Source organism: Sciurus vulgaris (assembly GCF_902686455.1).
Source record: "Sciurus vulgaris genome assembly, chromosome: 1".
Classification (NCBI taxonomy): Eukaryota; Metazoa; Chordata; class Mammalia; order Rodentia; family Sciuridae; genus Sciurus; species Sciurus vulgaris.
Window position 1 is genome coordinate 41,391,415 of NC_136461.1, and position 22,523 is coordinate 41,413,937.

Sequence of the window (22,523 nt, forward strand, 5' to 3'; positions counted from 1 at the left end):
TGAAAAATCAGTGAGTTTGTATTAGCCAGCAGAAAAGAGTGGGAAGAAAGGAGATGGAAACAGCAGTCCACCTGGGGCAACAGCATGCATAAAGGAACAGAGGTGGGAAGGAATATGAATTCTTCAGGAACAGAACGATGTCAGTGTGGGTAGAGAGAAGCACGCTAAAGGGAAAGTGGCAAAAGAATAAGCTGGAGAGGCAGGCAGGTGTTAAATTAGGCAGGACCTTATTACTCCATTGTAAGGAATCTTGATATTTTAAATGCAATGGAAAACAACTGAGGAATTTCAAGTAGAAGAATCACTTGATTAGTTCTTTTTAAAATATCACTTTAACTGCTGAATGGAAAATGGATTGGAACAGAAGATAGTAAAAGTAGTTATGAGAATCTGATAGGTCTGAGGTAATAGTGGCTTGGACTGAGGTAGTAGTTGTAGACAGAAGTAAATGGGTTTTCATTAATTATGGAAGATGATTGAATGTTGATGTTATCATGGCATCTAGAGATAAAGAATAACTATAGCCTGAGCAACTTGGTAGGTGATGATATAGGGAACAGAAAAGGAACAGCATTGATTAGTATGAGAGTAGATGTATGTGTTGAGTTTGAGATATCTGTGAGATGTAGAAACACTGAGTAGGCATTTGAATATATCGGTTTAGAACCCAGAAAAGAGGCCTGAAGTAGAGAAAAAGAAATTGGGATTTGTTGACAAATGATGTGTGAGGCAAAGGCAGTAGATGGAATTCCCTTGTAAAACAATGGAAACTGGGAAAAGAAGAAGACTGTAGAACTCTGAGAAATTTCAACATTAAAGAGTAGGTCAAAGAAAAGGAGCAGGGATGAAGATGAGAAGAATATATCAAAGAAGAAGCAGAAGAAAAATAAGAATTTGTGGTGTCACCTGAGTCATGGAAGAAGAGTTTCCTAAAGGAATCTGTCATTTACTGTAATTGAATGTTACTAAGATGTCAGATGAAATTAAAGACCAAAAAGTGTCCATTGGTTTTAACAGTATGATATTATTAAAGATCTGAAGCACAGATAGTGGAGACAGAAGCCAGAAGAGTAGCAACATGAGTGGGAGGTGATGAGGACACTTTGAGGTTAGACATTTCTCTTGAACCATGCTGGATGGCACAGGCCTGCAGTTCCAGTAACTTGGGAGGCTGATGATTGCAGGTTCTCCACCAGCCAGGGCAACAGCTGGGTGTTGTTGCTTGGTGGTAGAGTGCCCCATTCAATCCCCAGCACTCAAAATTTTTTCTTGAATGCAAAGGGTTCACTGTTTGAAATTTGAGTTTTAGTGAACAGCTGGGTGGAGGAATATTGTGTATCAGGTAAATGATATTATGGCCTTGGAATTTGAGAGATGATACCTAGAGAAGTCTGAGAGTCATTCACATGTAGATTGTAATTGAAGACTTTTTAGAGGAAAAGGGAGTCAAACTGGCAGGGCAGTTAGAGATTTTTTTTTTTTTGAGGGTTGTGATTAAATAATATTGGACTGTTCTTAGTACAAGTAATGTGAACATGGACTTGTTTTTATGTAGCTCAGTTATTGTAAGCTTTGGCTGAAACAAGTCAGATTATGTTCTTCTCAAATTTGTTGTGGTAAAGTTAGATACAAAGCCATAAATACTCAAGAAAAGGTGTCAAAACAGAATCATAACTAGTACCTAACTCTACTGCAAGTGTTACAGTCTTATCAGTTTGGCCAGTTTCCCAATATTTGGTAAAATGTAGTATGTGAAATATTATTACTTATATTGACTGAGTTTAATGGGTCGTAATTAACACTGCTTTACGTGTAGTCTTTATTTTAGTAGATTTTATTTTTTAGAACAATTTTAAGTTCATAAAAAACTGAGAGGAAGATACAGATTTTCTATGTACCTCCTGCCCCTGAACATGTATAACCTCCCCCATTATCAATATCCTTCACCAGAGAAGTACATTTGTTGCAATTTATGAACCTGCATTGACACATCATTGTTGCCCAAAGAGTATAGTTTATATTAGAGTTCACTCCTGGCAATGTATATTTTATGGGTTTGTAGAAAAGTATGGTATGTATCTATCATGATAGTGTCAAATAGAATACTTCCACTGTCTTAAAAATCTTGTTCATCCTTCCCTCCCTGTTAACCTCTGACAGCCACTGATCTTTTTACTATGTCCGTAGTTTTGACTTTTCCATAATGTCTTTTACTTTGGAATCATATAGTATGTAGGCTTTCAGATTGGTGTCTTTCATCTAGAAATATGCATTTAAAGATATTTTGTCTTTTTGTAACTTAATAGCTCATTTCTTCTTATCTCTTGTTTGGATGTACCACAGTTTATTTCCTCATTCACCTGCTGAAGGACATCTTTGTTGCTTCCAAGTTTAGCAATTATGAATAAAGCTACTTTTGAACATACGTATGTGGGTTCTTATATGAATGTAAATTTTTAGCTCCTTTGAGTGAATACCAAAGGGTGTGATGATGGTTGGATGATGTATAAGAATATGTTTGTTTTTTATAAGAAACTTCCAAATTGTCTCCTAAAGTGGCTATACCATTTTGTATTCCTAATGGCAGTGAATGAGAATTTCTACTGTGCCATATTCTGTAGTATTCAGGGTTTTCAGTATTCTGGATTTTGGCCATTTTGATAGGTATGTGTTGATATCTGATTTTTGTTTTAATTACATTCCCTTGATAACATGTGATGTGCAGCATCTTGTCATATGCCTGTTTGCCGTTTGTATTAGTCATCTTTACATCACTTTTGTGACCAAAAGTCCTGACAAGAACAGTTTAAAGGAAGAAAGTTTATTCTGGCTTATAGTTTTAAGGGTTCAGTCCTTAGTCGGTTGACTCTATAGTTCAGGGTCCAAGGTGAGGCAGAACATCTTGGCAGAGAGTATGGTAGAGGAAAGCTGCTCAGTTTATGACAGTCAGGAAACAGAGAGAGATTGAGGGCAAGGAGCCAGGGATAATATAATCCCCAAGGGCACACTCCCAGCAACCTACTTCCTCCGTTCATACCCTACTTGCCTATAATTACCATCCATCAGTCCATTCAAATTATTAATTCATCAAATGGATTAATCCACTACTTTGGTTATAACTCTTATAATCTAATCATTTCATCTTTGAACATTCCTGCTGTTTCACCCAAGAGCTTTTGGGGGGATTCCTCATACTCAAACCATAACTTTATGCCCCTATCCCCCAAAATCTCAGGCCCACGTCACAATGCAAAATACATTTAGTTCATTTCCAGGAGTTCCGTAGTCTTAACAGTTCCAGCATTGCTCTAAAGTCCAAGTTCAGAATCTCCTCTGAGACTTGAGGCAAGCTTTTGACTATAAGCCCATGTAAAGATCAAAAATAAGTTATATACATCCAATATAGAATGGCACAGAGTAAACATAGGAAGAAATAGGGGTATGGGACCAAAGCAAGGCCAAAATCCAGCTGGGCAAACAAGTTCTTTAGCTCATACTCAGCATCTGGTGCACAAAGCATTGTAATGTTCTCTCCAAAGGGCTTATGCAGCTCTGCCTCTATGACATTACTGGTTGCAGCCCATGTGACCTCTCTCTTGGCTTGCCTCTGCTTGATTTCTATAGCTTTTCTTGGCAGATGTCCCATGTTACTGGTATCTCTTAATTTTGGGGGTCTCCACAGCAGCTTTGATTTTCTCCTCACATATTCATGCATTGCCCTCTCAGGGCTACTGACAGAGATTCTGACCCTGCTGCACTTTGCCTGGCCTCATCGGCCTTCATTTGAAATCTTGGTGGAATCCTTCATGATCCCCCAACTCCAGCATCCTGAAGTTCTGCAGAACCAGCCCTATGTGGGCAACGCCAAGGTCCACTGCCATCTTGAACAGTAACCAGATCTTCTGGTACCATGGTTGTAGTGACCTCTGAGTGCCTAGATGACCGAGCATGGGGAAAAAACTTCCTAGTATTTTGTTAAACTTTTACCTACACATTTCATTTTTAGTGCTAAAATAATTGATATTGTGTTTTTAATTTCAAATTCTACTTGTTAATTTGTAGTACATAGAAAGGCATTTGACTTTTGTGTATTAACCTTGTATCCTATAACCCTGCTATAATTACTATTAGTTCCTGGAGTATTTTTGTTGATTGTTTTGAATTTTGTGTATAGATGATTATGTTGTATGTGAGCTGACAGTTTTATTTCTTCCCAGTGTGTATGTCTTATATTTCCTTTTTTTGTCTTGTTGCATTAGCTAGGTCTTTCAATATGATGTTGAAAAGCAGTGCTGAAAGGTCACATTGTTACTTTGTTCTTTTAAAAAAATTTTTTTTTAGTTGTAGATGAACACAATACCTTTTAATTAATTAATTAATTAATTAATTTTTATGTGGTGCTGAGGATGGAACCCAGTGCCTCACATGTGCTAGGCAAGTGCTCTACCACTGAGCTACACCCATGATCCTGTTCCTTTGTTCTTGATCTTAGTAGGAAAGCTTTGAGTTTCTCATAGTTATATATGATGTCAGTTGTATAGTTTTTTTTACAAATATTGTTTATTAAGTTGAGGAAGATCCCCTCTATTTCTAGTTGACTGGGAGTTTTTATTGTGGGTATTGGACTTTTTTCAAGGTTTTCCTGAATCTATTAATATGACCATGTGTTGTTTCTTCTTTAACCTACTTACATTATGGATTATATTGATTTTCAAATATTGAACTAATTTTGCATATGAGGGAAATCTCTTTTGGTTATGGTCTATAATAATTCTTTTTTGTTGTTTGAATTAAGAATGCTTTTTTTATATTTATGTATGAATAGCATTTTCAATAAAACAGGAACATTTTTATACCGTATCTACAAAGTTTAAGTCTTTGCTACAAACTATGTTATATTTCTTTTAAGTGCACTAAGAAGGAATATCATGATCAATCTGTACACTGTCTTTGCAATATTAGCCCTGTGGACATTTTAATTGGACAAATCATAGATGTGAATTTCCTGGTCATCTCCAACAGGCAAAGTTTTGGAACCATTTCCATTGTATTTTACTCTTCAGACCTGATTCTAGTAATCAAAGAGGTTGTGAACACATGTCCTTATTCCAACATCACAAACTTTTACACTTTTGTCAGATGAACTGGAAGCAAAATGAGTGTCATTAGGACAAAACGGGATGTTCAACATCCAGAAGTTGTGGCCATGCAGCATGCCAGCCAAGTTGGCATGTTGTACATAGTAGATCTTGATGTAGTCAACATCTAGAGCAGTGATAAAGAACTGAGAGTCCAGGAAAAGGACAAGGAGCAGATGCATATAGCATGGCCTTTCAGCATATGCAGAGGTTTTTTGGTTGCACTATCAAAAATATTGATGATTCCATTTATAGCTCTACTGGCCAGATATTTCACATCAGGACTGTATGCAATACTACGAATGAATTTTCCTCTCCTGTCCAAAGAATATTCTTTTTTCTCCTACTTTACACACCAAAAAATATTCACTTTCCCCACATGAGTTTCTCAGCCAGATACTGGCAATCAGGAGAAAAGGCCCAAGTCCAGGCATCTACAGGTTCTCCATCTATAGACTTCATCTGTTTACCGTTTTCCAAGTCCCAGAGATGAATATGAATGAGCATCAATAGTACTGGATGCAGCAGTGGTCAGGGTGTGGTTAATTAATATCCATAGACATCACCTCTGGCTGATGTTCCTCCAGGGCCCATCATGCCATATTCAGACCTTCACCATGTCATCTAGGGATCCTGACCATTATTTCCTTTTTGTTTGTCCCCCAAGCAACTAACCAAATGGCATCACCATGGACTTGCTCTTGTTTCAAGAGACTGTGGGTTGATTTTCTTAACTAAGGATGAAAGGCCAGCCAGACAGCTTGGCTGTACCCTTTATAACACTTACACATTGTTGGATGCATTTCCTTCCTTCCTTCCTTCCTTCCTTCCTTCCTTCCTTCCTTCCTTCCTTCCTTCCTTCCTTCCTTCCTTCCTTCCTTCCTTCCTTCCTTCCTTCCTTCCTTCCTTCCTTCCTTCCTTCCTTCCTTCCTTCCTTCCTTCCTTCCTTCCTTCCTTCCTTCCTTCCTTCCTTCCTTCCTTCCTTCCTTCCTTCCTTCCTTCCTTCCTTCCTTCCTTCCTTCCTTCCTTCCTTCCTTCCTTCCTTCCTTCCTTCCTTCCTTCCTTCCTTCCTTCCTTCCTTCCTTCCTTCCTTCCTTCCTTCCTTCCTTCCTTCCTTCCTTCTTTCCTCCCTTCCTCCCTCCCTCCCTCCCTCCCTTCTTCCTTCCTTCTTTCCTTCCCTTCTTTCAATGATGCAATAATTTTAATTAATCTGAAGTCATTTCTTTCAGTATACTTAAGTATATATATATATATATATGAAATTATTGGCAAATGGAATAAGCAAATTGGTTGCTAATATATTTTTCCGATAGTGAGAAAGAGTGTGTTGTTATCTATATGTGCAATTGCTCTTTTTTGAAGGTCAAGTTCAGCAAGCTTCTTATGATGTCAGTATTTCTGACTTAGTTTAATTGCCTCCTTAGTTCTTTTTTTTTTTTTTTTTTAATTTGGATTGAACCCAGGAGAGTTCTACTGCTGAGATATACTCAGCCCTTTTTAAAACTTTTGTTTTTGAAACAGGGTCCTGCTAAGTTGCTGATGCTGATCTTGAATTTATGATCCTTTTGCCTAGCCTTACAGGTGTGTGCCACTGTGCCTAGCACATTTTTGGGTTTACTTTGCTAATACTTTGTATTCATGTTCATGAGAAATGTTGATCTGTAGTTTTCTTGTAATGTCTTTGTCTGGTTTCAGTGTTAGGGTAACACTGCCTTCAGAGAATGAATTAGGAAATATCCCCTCTGCTTCTATCTTCTAAAAGAGATTGTAGGGAGTCCGTATAATTTCTTTATGTGTTCAGTAGAATGCATTAGCAAACCCATCCATGCCTGGTTCTTTCTGTTTCTGAAGTTTATTGATTATCGATTCAATTTCTTTAGTAGACATAGTCCATTTAGATTGTCTATTGTTGTGTGAACTTGGAAGATTTTGTTTTTTAAGGAATTGATCTGTTATCGTTTGTATATTAAGTTTCTTCCCAAAACTTGTGTGTTGAAGGCTTGGTTCTCAGGTGATGGCACTATTGGGAGGTAGTGGAAACTTTAGAAGGTGGAGCTTAATGGAAGGAAGTTAGGTCATTGGGTTGTGCCCTTAACAGATATATTGTGACCCTGCCTCCTTCCTCTCATTTTGCTTCCCAGCTACCATGAGGTAAGCAGCTTTGCTTCACCAGCTTGTCCTCACCATGGCATGATGTTGTGCCTTGCCATAGGCTCAAAGTGATGTAGTAAAGCCATAATGGACTGAAAACTTCTGAAACCATGTGCCAAAATAAATGTTTCCTTCTTTTATAGAAAGTTAACTGACATATGGTTCATTATATTTTGTTTATCAAATGTTTGGGCATAGAGTTGTTAATAGTATTCATTTATCATCATTTACTGTCTGTAGGATCTGCAGTGATGTCCCTTCTTTCATTTCTGGTATTAGTAATTTGTGTCCTCTTTTTCTTAACCTGCCTAAAGGCTTTTAATTTTACTGATATTTTCAGAGAATGAGCTTTTTTTCATTCATTTTCTGTATCGTTTCTGTTTTCATTGATTTCTGCTGTAATTCTTTTCTTCTACTGAATTTGTACTTTGTATACTCTTCTTTTACTAGTTCCTAAGCTAGAAGCTTACATGAGTGAGTTTAGATCTTTCTTCTTTGCCAATATATGTATCTAACACTATAAATTTCCCCTCTAAGCCCTGCTTTTGCTGCATCCCACAAATTTTGATGTTATGTTTTCACTTTCAGTGAGTTCAAAATATTTTAAAAATTTTCTCAAGATTTCATTTGTGACCCAAGTGTTTTCTAGTGTATTGTTTAATATCCAAGTATTTTGAGATTTTCTAGATATCATTTTTTGTGTGTGTTCGTGAGGTACTAGGGATTGAGCCCAGGGGCTCATGCATACCAGATAAGCACTCTACCACTCAGCTATATCCCCTGTTCTTTTAAGTTTTATTTTGAGACAGGGCCTCACTAAGTTGCTCAGGCTGGCCTTGAACTTAAAATCCTTCTGCCTCCTGAGTAGCTGGGATTATAGGTGTATGGCACTATGCCCAACTTCCAGGTATCTTTTGGTTATTGGTTTCTAGTTTAATTCCCTTGTGATCTGAGAATAGCATTGTGTGACTTTTTTTTCTTTTTTTAAAATTTGTTTAGGTATGTTTTGTGACCCCCGAATGTGGTTTATCTTGGTGAATGTCTCATGTAAACTTGAAAAGCAAGTGTATTCTGCTGTTGTTAGATGAAGTAGTTTATAGATGTTCATTTGTAGTGTTAAGTTCAGCTCTTTCCTTACTGGTTTTCTGCCTGCTGGATCTGTCCATTTTTGACAGAGGAGTGTTTTAGTCTCTAACTGTAATAGTGGATCCATCTATTTCTCCTTGTAGTTCTCTAGTTTTTGTCATGTAGAAAAAATACATGTCAAGGATAGTTAGGTCATAGAGAATTGTGGATTGGTATCTGACATTAATTTGGGTAATTTCTCAGTCATTATTGATGCAAATATTTCTTCTTTTTTCTTTTGTCCTTTCTATTATACATATTTATACATTTCATATGTGTCCCACAGCCCTTGGATATTCTATTTTTAAAAAAGTTTTTCTTTTAAATCCCTTTACTTTTAGGGTTGGAGGTATTCTTTTTTAAAAAATATTTTTTAGATGTTGATAGACCTTTATTTTATTCATTTATTTATATGTGGTTCTGAGAATCGAACCCAGTACCTCACACATCTAGGCAAGCACTCTACCATTGAGCCACAACCCCAGCCCCTATATAAAGTATTTTTTATCCCTGATAATTTTTTTTTTTTGGTTTGTAGTCTGTTCTGTCTGAAATTGATATAGCTACTCCTGTTTTCTTTTGATTGGTGTTAGAATGGTTATCTTTTCTCCATCCATTTACTTTTAACCTTCATATGTCTTTATATTTAAAGTAGGTTTCTTGTAGATAGCATATGATTTGGTCTTGATTCTTCTTCCTTTTCTTTTTTTGTGGTGGTGTGGATTGAATCCAGGGCCTCACACATCCTAGGCAAGTATTCTACCTCCTAGCTTCATCCCCAGCCCAGGGGTTTTAATTCTTAATTCACTCTATCAATCTCTGTGTTTTGATTGGTGTATTTAGACAACTGACATTATTAACAATTATTAATATAGTCTCCTTTATTTTCAAAGGATAAATTTGTGGGGTATACATTTCTAGGTTGGTGGTTTTTTTTCTGACTTAAGACTTTAAATGTTTCATTCCTCTCTCTCCCTACATGGTTTCTAAGGAGAAATCATATACAATTCTTAATATTTGCTTAGCTCTGTAGCTAAGTTATTTTTAAACTGTGACTTTCTGTATATTTTCTTTGAAAAATCTTTGGTTTTCTGTATTTGGAGTAGGATATGCTTCAGAATAGAGCTTTGTTTGTTTGTTTTGCATTTATTCTCCTTGTTTTTTTCTGAGCTTCCTGGATTTGTGGATTGGTATCTGACATTAATTTGGGTAATTTCTCAGTCATTATTGATGCAAATAATTCTTCTTTTTTCTTTTGTCCTTTCTATTATACATATTTATACATTTCATATGTGTCCCACAGCCCTTGGATATTCTATTTTTAAAAAAGTTTTTCTTTTAAATCCCTTTACTTTTCAGGGTTGGAGGTTTCTTTTGAGGTATTTTCAAGCTAGAGATTCTTTGCTTAGTCATGTTGTCTCCTAATAAACCCATCAAAGGTATTTTTCATTTCTGTTACAGTATTTTTTATTTTCTAGCATCCCTTTTGGTTCTTTCTTGGATTTTTTTCTTTTTTGTGTTACTAGAGATTGAACCAAAATCATTTATCTATTTATTTTTATTTTGAGACAGGGTCTTGCTAAGTTGCTGAGGCTGGCCTTGAACTTGTGGTCCTTCTGCCTCAACTTCCCAAGTAATTTTTATTTAATTTCTATCTCTTTTTCTTGCATTTCCCATCTGTTCTTACCTGTTATCTGTTTTAACCTTTATAGCCCTTTGCATATTTCATCATAGTTAAAACAACAATTTTAAACTCCCAGTTTGGGGACTGGGATTGTGGCTCAGTGGTAGAGTGCTTTCCTAGCATGTGTGAGGCACTGGGTTTGATTCTCTGCACCACATAAAAATGAATAAATAAAGTAAAGGTATTGTGTCCATCTACAAGTAAAAAAAAAAACAAACTTCCAGTTTGATAATTACAGCATCTGTGCCATATCTGAGTCTATTTTTATGCTTGCTGTGCCACTTCAACTCTTTATTTTTTATTTTTTAGTATTTTTTGCCTTTTAGAATTCCTTATAATTTTTTTTTTTTTTCTTGACAGCTGGACATGATGTACTAGGTAAAAGAAATGGATATAAATAGACCTTGAGTAATGTGATAAGCTGTTGGGGTAAGGGAAGCATTCCATAGTCCTATGATTAAGTTTCTTTTAGCAAGCCTTCATGCCTCTGAACTTTCCAAGACCTTTTTTAGTCCCCGAGTGTGGGGGAGAAGTGGTGGGGGACAGAATGGCTAAGATGGTCAAGAATTGAGTATTTACATTCCCCTAGGTCAGTTAGGTACTAATATGACCCTAGCAGGTTAGGCTCTAGTTAACTCAGGTCTCCTTAGTGCAGACCTGGTTAAGAACAGAATGCTGACTTATTTCAAAATGGTTCCTTTCCCCCTCTCCCTGCCAGAAGCACTGAGGGATTTGTCTTTTTTTTTTTTTTTTTTGCGGTGCTGAGGATTGGAACCCAGGGTCTCATGCTTGCAAGGCAAGCACTCTGCCAACTGAGCTATATCCCCAGCCCAGATTTGTCTTTGATACTAATTGTGAGAAGTAGCCTGAGCTCCCAAAGGTAAAACTCACAAAAGTTTGGGGTCTCCCCTCTGACCGAATCTGAGAAGTTGTTTCAGTTTGTTCAGTTCTTTGCTTTGTTGTTAGGATGGAATAGTGATTTCCAAGGTTTGTTTTGTTTTTTTGTTTTGTTTTGTTTTTTTAGGAGGGTACTGGGGATTGAATTCAGGGGCACTCGACCAGTGAGCTATACCCTCAGTCCTATTTTGTATTTCATTTAGAGATAGGGTTCCACTGAGTTGCTTAACACCTTGTTTTTACTGAGACTGGTTTTGAACTCATGATCCTCCTGCCTCAGCCTCTGGAGCCGCTCGGATTACAGGCATGCGCCCGACTTGATTTCCAAATTTTATGCATGCCAGACCAGAAACTAGAAGCCTACATATATTCTTATAATTGTATAATTTGTGGTATGCAAACCCTATCAATTTTGCAACCTAGAATCATTGAGTAACCATCTTCCTTCTCATGAATTTACTCATTGTTTACTTGTAGGTCATATAATATCTGAGTTAATAGCTGATCTTTGAAAATCTAGGTTTCCTATTAAAGTTGAAACTGAATTTGGTGTTGTTTGCCTCCATTTAAATCATACTATTAGAATATCTTTTTTACAAATTGTTACAAATTAAGGCAACTGATTGAAGCTAACAGGAATAAAAGGGGGAGCTTCATAAGGATACTAGGATATCTCATAGACTCCAGAGGCACTGATTATAGCTGTTTCTCAGGCACAGAATAGAAGGGTCTGTAATTGACTTAGTTTAGATCAGGAACTCACATCATGCTAAGAAACTGGTTAGATGGATGAGTTTCCCTTGAACATGGAATTTTATCTCATAGTATGAAAGTATAGGTTGGGAGATATATCATCAGTGAAACTCCACATCATGTACAACCACAAGAATGGGATCCTAATGAGAATAAGTTATACTCCACGTATGTGTAATATGTCAGAATACACTCTACTGTCATGTATGTCTAAAAAGAACAAATAAAGAAAAAATGTATAGGTTGGGTATGATGCTCAGTAGTTGAGTACTTGCTTCACATGTGCAAGACCCTGGGTTTGATCCTCAGCACTGCAAAAAAAAAAAAAAAAAAGTGTATATGAGATGAGGATAGGCTATTCTAGAAATTCTGTTGGTGATGAAATAATCCAGTAGATACCTATTATCTAGAAATTAAAGATATGAAGTTGAGCTAACTTGGTGTTTATTAATGGTTTAGTCATGAACAAACTACATACTATGTTAGGGAGTATCTTAATTAGGGCTCTCCAGAGAAACAGAACCAATAGGAGATATGAACCTCTAGTAGCTTGTAGACGGCAGATTGTGGGACTTCTCAGGCTCCATAACCACATGAATCTTATAATAAATCTCATGATTTCTTTCTGGTTGGAAGGACAGTCTAGTTTACTTGGTACAATTCAAATGCTAATCTCAGGGCTAGCAATGTAGCTCAGTGGTAGAGCACTTGCCTAGTCATTTTGAAGCCCTGGGTTCTATACCTGTTACTAACCAAAAAACAACAGAAATAAACACAAAACAAAAAATGCTAGTCTCTTATGGAAACACTATTGTAGACATACTAAGAAATTATATTTAATCAGATATCTGTCAAGTTGACATGTAAAATGAACAATTCATGGGGGTGTAACAGTAGGGATGCTGTATATCTTAATGTTTCTGGTCACATCATGTATATACAAACTTGTTTACCTGGTCATGAGTCTTATTATTCCACATGTGAGAATTACACATATTCTTTGTTTTAATGCTGATCTGAAATCAGTTGCTGTTCTAGAGATTTCAGTGCCTCTGTACATTTGATACACCTGTTAACTACATTTTCCAATATTTGTTAAACTCCTCTGCTTTTTTTTCTGTACTAGGTAAAACTGATCACCTTGTTCTTTGTAGTTGTCAACACAGAATTTGATGTTTGTGAAAGATGCCAGATATCCTGGAAATTGAAGTACTGTGTGACTATGGAGTAACAACAATGTTAACTTCACAGATCCTGCTCTCTTCATGCATTTTGGCCTTAATCTAGAGAAATAAAGCCCTTTCAAATAAGAGATTATCTTATTTCTTTTTTTTTTTTCTGCTACTGTGAGAGTGTTTATAATCAAAGAACATCTTTTTAGGATCAAAGTAGCCACTTCAGAATGTTAGTCAGGATACCTTTTTTTAATCCTCTTTCTCTTCTTTCATTGTTCGGACTTGAATTGATCATTTAAGACCAGAGGCCTTGATAGATTATTAATTGTTAACAAATCGGTCCACTGGTTGATTTCAGGGTTAAAATCATACTCTGCATTTCTATTCTAATACTTGCACACAAATTGCCTTTTTTTTTTCTCTCTCTCTCTACTGGGTATTGAACCCAAGAGTGCTCTACTACTAAGTACCCCCAGCCCTTTTAATTTTTTTTTTTTTTTTCCTTAAGACAAGCCCTTGCTAAGTTGCTGAGGCTGACCTTAAATTTGCAATCCTCTTGCCTCAGTCTCCTAAGTCCCAAGTCCCCAAGTCCCAAGTCACCATGCCTGGCTCATAGAAATTGCTTTTTGATGGTAAATAATAATAGCTACCATTTATTGAGCACAATGTGTCAGGTCTGTGCAAGGTACTTCATATAATGCTCTTCCTCATCATTAAAAATATTCTACAAAGTATATTTTTCATATAAAGTATAAAGAATTGACACTTAGGCTAAATAACTTGCTATAAAGTAGCAACAAGTGTTAAATACTAGAGCCTGAATTCAAACCAGCAGATTCTCAAACCAGTTATCAAGCCCTACTTGACTATTCATTAAAAATGTTCCTTTCAATTAAACATCAGACATTACATTTTGGTAATAGTTGATTTGATATTTCTAATCTCAGTTTTGTCAGATAATGTATTTCTGCATTGATACTCTTGAACCATACTTTCTTGTTATTTAAAGTTAAGCCATAAAACTAAGAGAACTGGACTGGGGAGATAGCTCAGTTGGTAGAGTGCTTGCCTTGCAAGCACAAGGCCCTGGGTTCAATCCCCAGCACCGCAAACAAAACAAAACAAAACAAAACAAAAAAACCTAAGAGAACTTCTGGAGTTATGATTATAGATAGAAAGCAAAAAAAGAAAAAAAGAAAAACCCTGATAAAACATGATTTACATTTGAATTCTTCAGTATGCAAGCCTGTGGTTTTTTGTTGACATTAATAAAGTTCAAAATTGTAAGTACATTGACATTTTGCCAGTCACATCATAACTGTTGGTATGCTTTGTATGGAAAAATTCCTAGGTGGAAGTACTTTGAAAGCAAGTACTTTAGTTATTTCAGTTTGCATTACAAGAAGTTAGTGAGCACTTACTCTTTGCTATACATGGTGTCATGTATGAAAGATATAATGATAAAAAGGCAGGATTATCCTGCAAAACCGGAATAGCCTGGAAGTCGGAGATAAACAGTTAAAAAAATTTCACCCATTAATCAGTTGATAAGTGTCATAATAGTAGTAAAAGGTGTACAAAAAAGAGGCACCTACCCCAGACCTAGATCAGAAGGGCTTCATGGAAGAAGTGATCTGTAGGGTACCATGAGGAGAATAATTAAGAGTCAAGTAACAGTGGTAGTGGCAAAGTGTTGAAGAGTACTCAAGGCCTAAATAATAACAAATGTGAAGGCTTCTTTTTCTTTTTTTGCTTGATATTAAACATAACTTTTATTTAGATATATTACATATGCTATAAAACTAATTCTTTTGAAGTATATATTCGTTGGTTTTCAATGTATTCAGTGTTATATGCCATCTCCATTGTCTAATTCCAGAACATTTTTTGTCACTCTAGAAAGAAATTTTGTACCTATTAACATTTTCCATCTCCTCTTCTCTGCAGGCCCTGGCAATCAGTATCCTACTTTCTGTCTCTATGGATTTGCTTGTTCTGAATATTTCATACTAATAGAACTATAAGATATGTAATTGTTAGTGATTAACTTTTTAAATATGTTTTTAGTTGTAGATGGACACAGTACCTTTATTTTATTTATTTATTTTTATGTGGTGCTGAGAATTGAACCCAGTGCCTCACATGTGCTAGGCAAGTCCTCTACTGCAAGCCACAACCCCAGCCTCATGATGTTTTCAAGGTCTACCCATGTTGAAGCATCTGTTGGTATTAAGGCTTTTTTGGGGAATAGATATAGAGAAGATACAGAATTGAAAATTCATAGTAGAGTAAAAATTTGAGAAGACAAAATGTATCATACTGGAGAGGTAAGCAGAAATCAAATTAAACAACATTTTCAGCCATGTTACAGACCTGCGGACTTTATCCTAGAGACAGCAGGTTGCTGTTGAATGGTGTTAAGTTTGAAAAAGATATAAGCAGATTTGTTTTTTGTATTTGTATAGAGAGTAGATGGATACAAAATGGGAAGGCAGGGAGATTATTAGGATTCTTACAAAAAACTGTGATATGGCAGTGTGACTGTAGAGAGGTGGGTGGATTTGAAAGATTTAAAAGCAGAATGATAAGACTTAGGAGTTAGATTGAATGTAGAGATAAATCATGAGGAGGATCTAGAATGACAGTCAGGTTTCTGTTGGTGAGACAGGTGAATGACCATTAAGCTCAATTAGGAGCTGTGAAGCTAGATAAGTTCCAGGGTACCAACCTATAAGGAATATTAAACTAGCACTGGAAAAGTAATGAGATAAAAAAAATGCATTTTTCAGAAAATTTTATTTATTATTAGAATGGTATATGTGGTTAGGAGGAAAAATTTGAAAAACTAGCTTTTTGCCTGAATAATATTAGTTATTTCCTAAGCTGTACTCTAGGAGACCCAAAGCTAATTTTACTGAGTGGTTTAATGCAAATTTGGAGTAAGAGCTAAGTAGGTCAATAGAGGAAGTCTGCCATCAGTGCATCTTCTTTCTTGCCTGTCCTTATGGTTTTTACCCTTTTCTTTAAAATGTTTATATTAATTTGAAGAGTATCAAATTTCTAACTTGGTGTTCCTTTTGTTTGTTGCTATGTAATTGTTATGTAATGATTATACTAAAATGTAATGGTTTAAAACAGCAATTTAATTATCTCTTTTGCTTCTGGAAATTGAGCTCATCTAAGTGGTTCTCTCTTAGGGTCTTTGTACAATTGTAGACAGACAATGGCTGGGGCTAGAGTCATCTTGAGACTTGCTTATGCATGGGCCAAATCACCAACATGTCCTCTTCATGTGTTTTCAGAAGACATCTTTTTTCCCCCATGTGTTTTCTTTGGCATAGTAACTGAACTGCAAAAAAGTGGGATGTAATCATTATGTGATGCTTTTCTTAGAAAAAAAATCTGGTATATTACTTAAAAATCATCTATTACTAAATTGCATTTGATGCAACATTAGAATGCATGGAGTGAATATATATTAAAATTGAGTAGTAAAAATCGATGCATATCCCTTCTTCATGACAGTTTAGTGAACATTTTAACTAGTCTGAAGGGAAAAGAGTTAACACATTAGTTTTTATTGATTTGTGCATTATATTCAAAATATTTACTATAGTCAAGAAATTTTACTAAAATGTCGGGAAATATGGATTTATAAAATTTAACTTATGTGTTCAAAGATTCTGTGCCACTATCACTAATTTTGTTATCTGACATGGTGTCCTCAGTGCCACTCATGTAAGATATAAGTGATGCAGCACTCTAACAAACTCCACAAAACTGACTTTTGGAAGTATACTAACAATGCACATGTGCTGAGAATACATTGCTGCTCTGTTTACTTTCTAAGTGGTGTGACACACAGAATTATACCATGTGACAATTATGTAATGAAATGTTACAAACCAGTTTTTGGACTGAGAAAACAAGGTGCAATGATTATGCAGTGGTGATGATTTTGTGATGAAATATGGTACCTTTAAAGGACTAGCCTTGGAAGTTACATGGTGTTTTCATCACCTTTGTATTGCTGTGAACAGTATGCTCACTAAGAACAACCTGGAGGAAAAGTTGATTTTGGCTCATGGTTTCAGAGGGTCCCACTTCTTAAAGGTTCCATTATATTTCCTTTTACCACACTGGGGACCAAGCTTCTAACACATGGGCCTTTGGGGAACACTCTCAAATCATATCCAAACCATATCTGAATGCAATCATATATTTCATTGTATGTTATTTTTCAAAGATAAGAATGTAGACTTTTATGATTAAATAGGATGGAATGAACACACACACAAACACTCTTACTTCCTTTCTTTCCTAAAACCCTAAAAAGAAACAATAGGAGCAACAATGTAAGTCCCAGGTTGAGAACAGAAGACCAACGTCCTAGCTAAACCAGTCAGACACAACACCACATACCACACCCCATAACAACACACACATACAAACACACACACATGCACGTGATAAATGAGAATCAATAACGAATTCCTCTTTCTTGTACCTTGTTTTATTTAAGCCCTCAATGCATTGGATAATTCCCACTCATACTATGGAGAGCAGTCTGCTTTACTCAGTCCACCAATTCAAATACTAATCTCATTTGGAAACACCCTCACAGACACATCCCATAGTGTTTAATCTGGGCACCCTATGTTCCAATCAAGTTGACACATAAAATTAACCATTACACCCACATAAAATTAACCATTACATTACTGGAATTGCCTCATACATTAAAAAAAAAAAAAAACAAAAGTTATAAATATAGATAGATACACAGGATTTGATATTGAATCTGTAGAATTGATTTTATTTATTTAAAATTTATTTTAAAAGAAGACCTCCAATTAGCTAGACATTGAATGGAGGAACCTTACTTTTGCATCATTTTCATTTTGACCTTGATACTTTACTTCATACTGCCCTTTGATACTTCTGATATATTCAATCATTTATTTGATAGTTTGTTTTTTAGCATCAATAGCTCTTCTCATTTAGAGTATATCATACTATGTACATATTTTTCAAGTTCTTGAAGAGAGGAATATCTTTCACCAGTGATTTTTTTTTTTTTTGGTACCTGGGATTGAACTCAGGGGCACTCAACCACTGAGCCGCATTCGCAGACCTATTTTATATTTTATTTAGAGACAGGGTCTCACTGAGTTGCTTTAGTGCTATGCCTTTGCTGAGGTTGACTTTTAACTCTTGATCCTCCTGCCTCAGCCTCCTGAACTGATGGGATTATAGGCATGCACTGCTGTGCCCAGTTCACCAGTGATTTTTTTTTTTTTTTTTTTTTTTTTTTGTGCTGGAGATTGAACCCAGGGCCTTGTGCATGGGAGGCAAGCACTCTACCAACTGAGCTATCCCCAACCCACCAGTGATTTAAAAAAAAATTTTTTTTTAGTTGTAGATGGACACAGTACCTTTATTTATTTATCTTTTTATGTGTTGCTAAGGCTCTAACCCAAGGCCTCACACGTGCTAGACAAGGACTCTACCACTGAGCCACAACCCCAACCCACAACCAGTGATTTTCATTCATTGGTCTCTGGAAATGTGAATTTTACTTGTATTTTCTTACACTCTAATTTTTTAGTAATCACATCATTTTCATATCAGATAATGAAATATCTGTAATATTGTCAGGAAGTTTCTTCTGGTGCCTCAGGTTATCTTTAAAGTTAAGTGGTGTTCATTAGATTATCTCTAAGATAGTTACCTTTTCTGAAAATACTATTTGTTGAACTTTTTATACTGATAATAGGATAGTCTTAGTTTTATTCTGATTAGTTTCAACTACTAATCTTGTTTAAGGCTAAGGAATTTCATGTTATCTCTAAGCAGTTATAGAGGCATTTAAGTGGGGCTACTAGGACTTCATAGATATTGCCATATGTTTATTCAGAAGAAGGGAATCACATTTGAGGAGGCATTGTCTTTTGCATACCACTGTCAGTGAAGGTTAATATTGGACTAATCGATCCATTCCTTTTATAAATTAGTGCATTTTTTTACTGTAATCCAAAAAGAATCTATTTGGAAGAAGAACAGATATTTGGCAATAAAAATCTCAACAGGAAACTTGAAATAATTAAAAAATTCAGGAAAAAAAAATCATACCAGAGGGTATTCTCATGAAGCAGCAGTTTCTTAGCTTTGGGTTTTTGTAGGATCTGTTATACACAAAGTAAATGGTATTTTTATGAATTAATATAATTAAAGTCATTGGGTAGAAAGTCCTTGCTATTGATGTTTATACATTATCCATTGAAAAGAAGCATGCAGAAATTCTTAACTCTTCCTTTATACTTTCAACTTTTGGTCTTCTAAGACAATAGATTTGTGTGTTGCTGTCTTCCAAGTTGAACAGGTCTTTGAATCTGAAGGTATAATTGTAATTTATTGTTAAGCTCCATTGCTTTTATTTATCTGACTATGGTAGACTTATATGATGAAAACTAGGGCTTATAGTTTTAGCAAATGTAATGAATGATGTATTTTTCCTTTAGGATCAAACAGACCATACTGAATCAGCAGGACTGGCAAGCATCATGAATAAGCACAGAGAAGCCTGTCCCTTATCACATGTATAAGGAGAAAAAGGTAAGAAAACCAGTGGTCTTATTTTTCTTTGAGATTGGACTTCAGAAAACAACTGAAGTTGTTTTCTGTATCTATAGAAAATAATGCTGATGTATTTTTGCTGCTTGCTCCACTTATAACATTGTATCTTGTTAAATCATCAGTAGAGTTTTTCAAAAAGATTTAACATTAATCCAGAGAAATAGAGTATTTTTAAATTGCTGTTAAGTTATGTCACACCACCAATTTCTCTATCAGTGCTGGTTCCTCTCTTTCAGTATCAGTTTACTGCTACCTTGATTGTAGAAAGATAATTTCAGTTTGAAAAAGAACATAGATTTGAGCAATATGTTAGGAGAAAATAGTGGTGCCTGCCCAATATCATTTATGTTACTTAGTTGTATCCAAGAGCTAAACAATAAAACTAATTTGGGAATAGGGAATCAGAATTGTGGATTTAATTATATTATTTTACTTTGTATTTATATTAGTCGTGAAGAGCAATAATTTCCAGCAGAAAACAGGAGTATTTCATTAATTTTTATAAAGTAGGAATCTGATTTTTTCCTGACTAGATATATTTTTTTTCAAGTCCATTGATATTTTACAGGACAGTGAATGGCAGGAGGTTATGCAGATAAGACTGGTTTAAGAAATTAATCATGCTATCCACTAGTAGTGTTGTACTGTCTGGTTGAATTCTCTGGTGTTTCCATATAAATTATGAAGAAAAGTGTAGGATAAGAAACTGTGTGATAAGAAGTTGAACTTCTTTTCTCTTTAGTTAAGAATGGAACAGAGACATTTAACAATGATGTTGTCTTCACTAAAACTTCTGAATCTGCAGTTGGCAAACTACTTTTTGTCCCCTACCCTTCTCACATGGTTGTGTGAGAACATAGTGACCTTCTATCCTTTACCTGGCAAAATATTGTTCTTAATGAAGCATTGCTTCTTTAGGGAGTTTTCCACCCACTGTAGCAAAGACTGTCCAAATCTACTAAAATCCATTTTTCACTTCTGTAGTAGCTGCAGATGGGATGTGACAGTTCAAATCAGCGTTCTTTGTAACTTGATGTGACTGTGTGACTAAACGCACCAAAGGAATGTGAGCAAAGATGTGTGTGCTATTTCCAGGTTTGTGTTTTAAATAGATTAAGTATGCCTACTCTTTTTCTTAAAGAAAATGAAACCTTTCTGTCTCAACCTAGATTCAGCTGTCTCCCAACTTCGATGAAGCAGATCAAAGAACTACATCCTAGGGCAGTACTAATGAGTATGGCCCACCAACCACCTGCATTTCTTAAGCTGTTATTGGGCCATGCTGAGATAAGGAATTCTGTTTAGTTCAACTGACTTTTTTTGTTTGTTTGTTAGCAAGTCTTTATCCAGTGTTTATATTCTCCTAGAGAATTAACACCTTGAATAGTATTGTCCTAGTATATAGTGGAGATCCAATGTGGAAGGAACCTGGATCCATGCACTGTACTGAGTGGAGTTGCTTCATGTAGTGAAGAATTGACCTTGATTATTATGAGATATAAACTTCTCTCATTTGAGCCACTGAAAATTCTTAGAATATTTGATATAATAATCTGTTATATCCTAAATAATACAACCTTGTCTCAGTCTGATTTGGATTCATCTCTTCTTTGGTTCCATGGCAAACAGTATATATATCAGTGCATACCACATTACTCTATATTTTAAGTTTACTCACTCATCTCCCCATGAGACATTGTACTCCTTTAGGTTAGGGACATTATCTTGTTTATCATTGTTACCTAGTGAATAGAACAGTGCTTGTTAAATGGCAAATGATCAAGAATATTTGATGCCCAAGTATATACATGTTTTATGTAATGTAATTAATATATGGCATAAAGAAGGATAACTGATGATGAAGACATAAAAGCAGTAGTAATCAGTGCTATAAGAGTAGGATCTCTAAGACTGAAATTGTAGTGAATTTCTAAAAGGCCACTGCTCAATAGAGAATAAAAGAGACCTAGAAGTGAAAAGCCACATGAAGAGATCCTCAGGGAGAAACAATACTCAAGTAATTATATTCCTCTTTGAAATATACACGTGTGAATATTTAGTGAGCTTCTATTTTGTGATACTGGACATTGAACCCCGGGCCTTGTAGATGGTAGGCAAGCACTCTAACATTGAGCTACATTTCCAACCCTAGTAAGCTTCAATTTTGTTTAAGAGAGACTTTTATAAGAAGGCAAATAAAGAATTCTGGCATAAGGATTAATTTCCCTGAGAGCCCTAGCTTATGCAGTGAGAAGACTGCTTCACTCTCAAGTCCTCAGTAAATCACATGTTTTTCTTTGGCGAATGAAACCAAAGTTTCAAGACTTGGAGAACTCAAACAGAAATCAGGCATGAGACACTATAATGAAGTCAGGGAAAATAAGGGAAATTCTATATAATGAAAGGTGAGACCTTCCATTTACCCCTTCCTCTACTTGTTCACAAAATATATGTCAGGTATTTTATCTCTGCATCTTTTTATAGGAAATTAGACAGTCATACTCTGGAGTCCAAAAAAATACTCCTAATGAGACAGACATGTTCCCAATTACTATATTGTAGAAGCCTAGGGAACAAGCTACATATGCATAGTTTCCTATTAGTACTTCATTTGTTAAACAGGTAAGCATTTGGGAAAAGCCTCCAATGTGAAAGTCAGAGACCAAAACACATTAAGTACAAAAGAGAAATTTGAAGGAAATAAGTAATATTGAAAATAGGATACGGTTAAAACAAAACAAGCTGTAGGTCATTGTATTTGAGAGGTAAGAGAAGATGAAGATGCCATAAAAAAGATTAGAAAAAGAAAGTGCTCTGGAAATTAAAAATGTGACATAGATTTTTAGAGTAATTTAAGAAGGCAAAATCAAACAGTCTCAAGCTTACAGAGAAGTTGCAAATATAGTACAGAGAACATTTTTTCTTTGACCCATATGAGAGTAAATTGTTAGCTGCAAGCCTCAT

General features: G+C 35.5%; 1 protein-coding gene and 1 pseudogene across 3 annotated transcripts in view; one reads left to right on the forward strand and one right to left on the reverse strand.

Annotated features, from left to right (window-relative positions):
• Positions 1-22,523, forward strand: part of ZFYVE9 (zinc finger FYVE-type containing 9) — a 219,118-nt gene that overhangs the window by 46,250 nt on the left and 150,345 nt on the right. For both annotated transcript variants that reach the window (XM_079154200.1, XM_079154201.1), the window contains exon 2: positions 19,445-19,538. The gene's annotated coding sequence lies outside the window, so the exon portion shown is untranslated. The remainder of the gene's footprint in view (positions 1-19,444; positions 19,539-22,523) is intronic.
• On the reverse strand, positions 4,933-5,600 carry LOC306653925 (WD repeat-containing protein SL1-17-like; annotated as a pseudogene). Its single transcript has one exon. The product of its transcript is annotated as a WD repeat-containing protein SL1-17-like (transcript).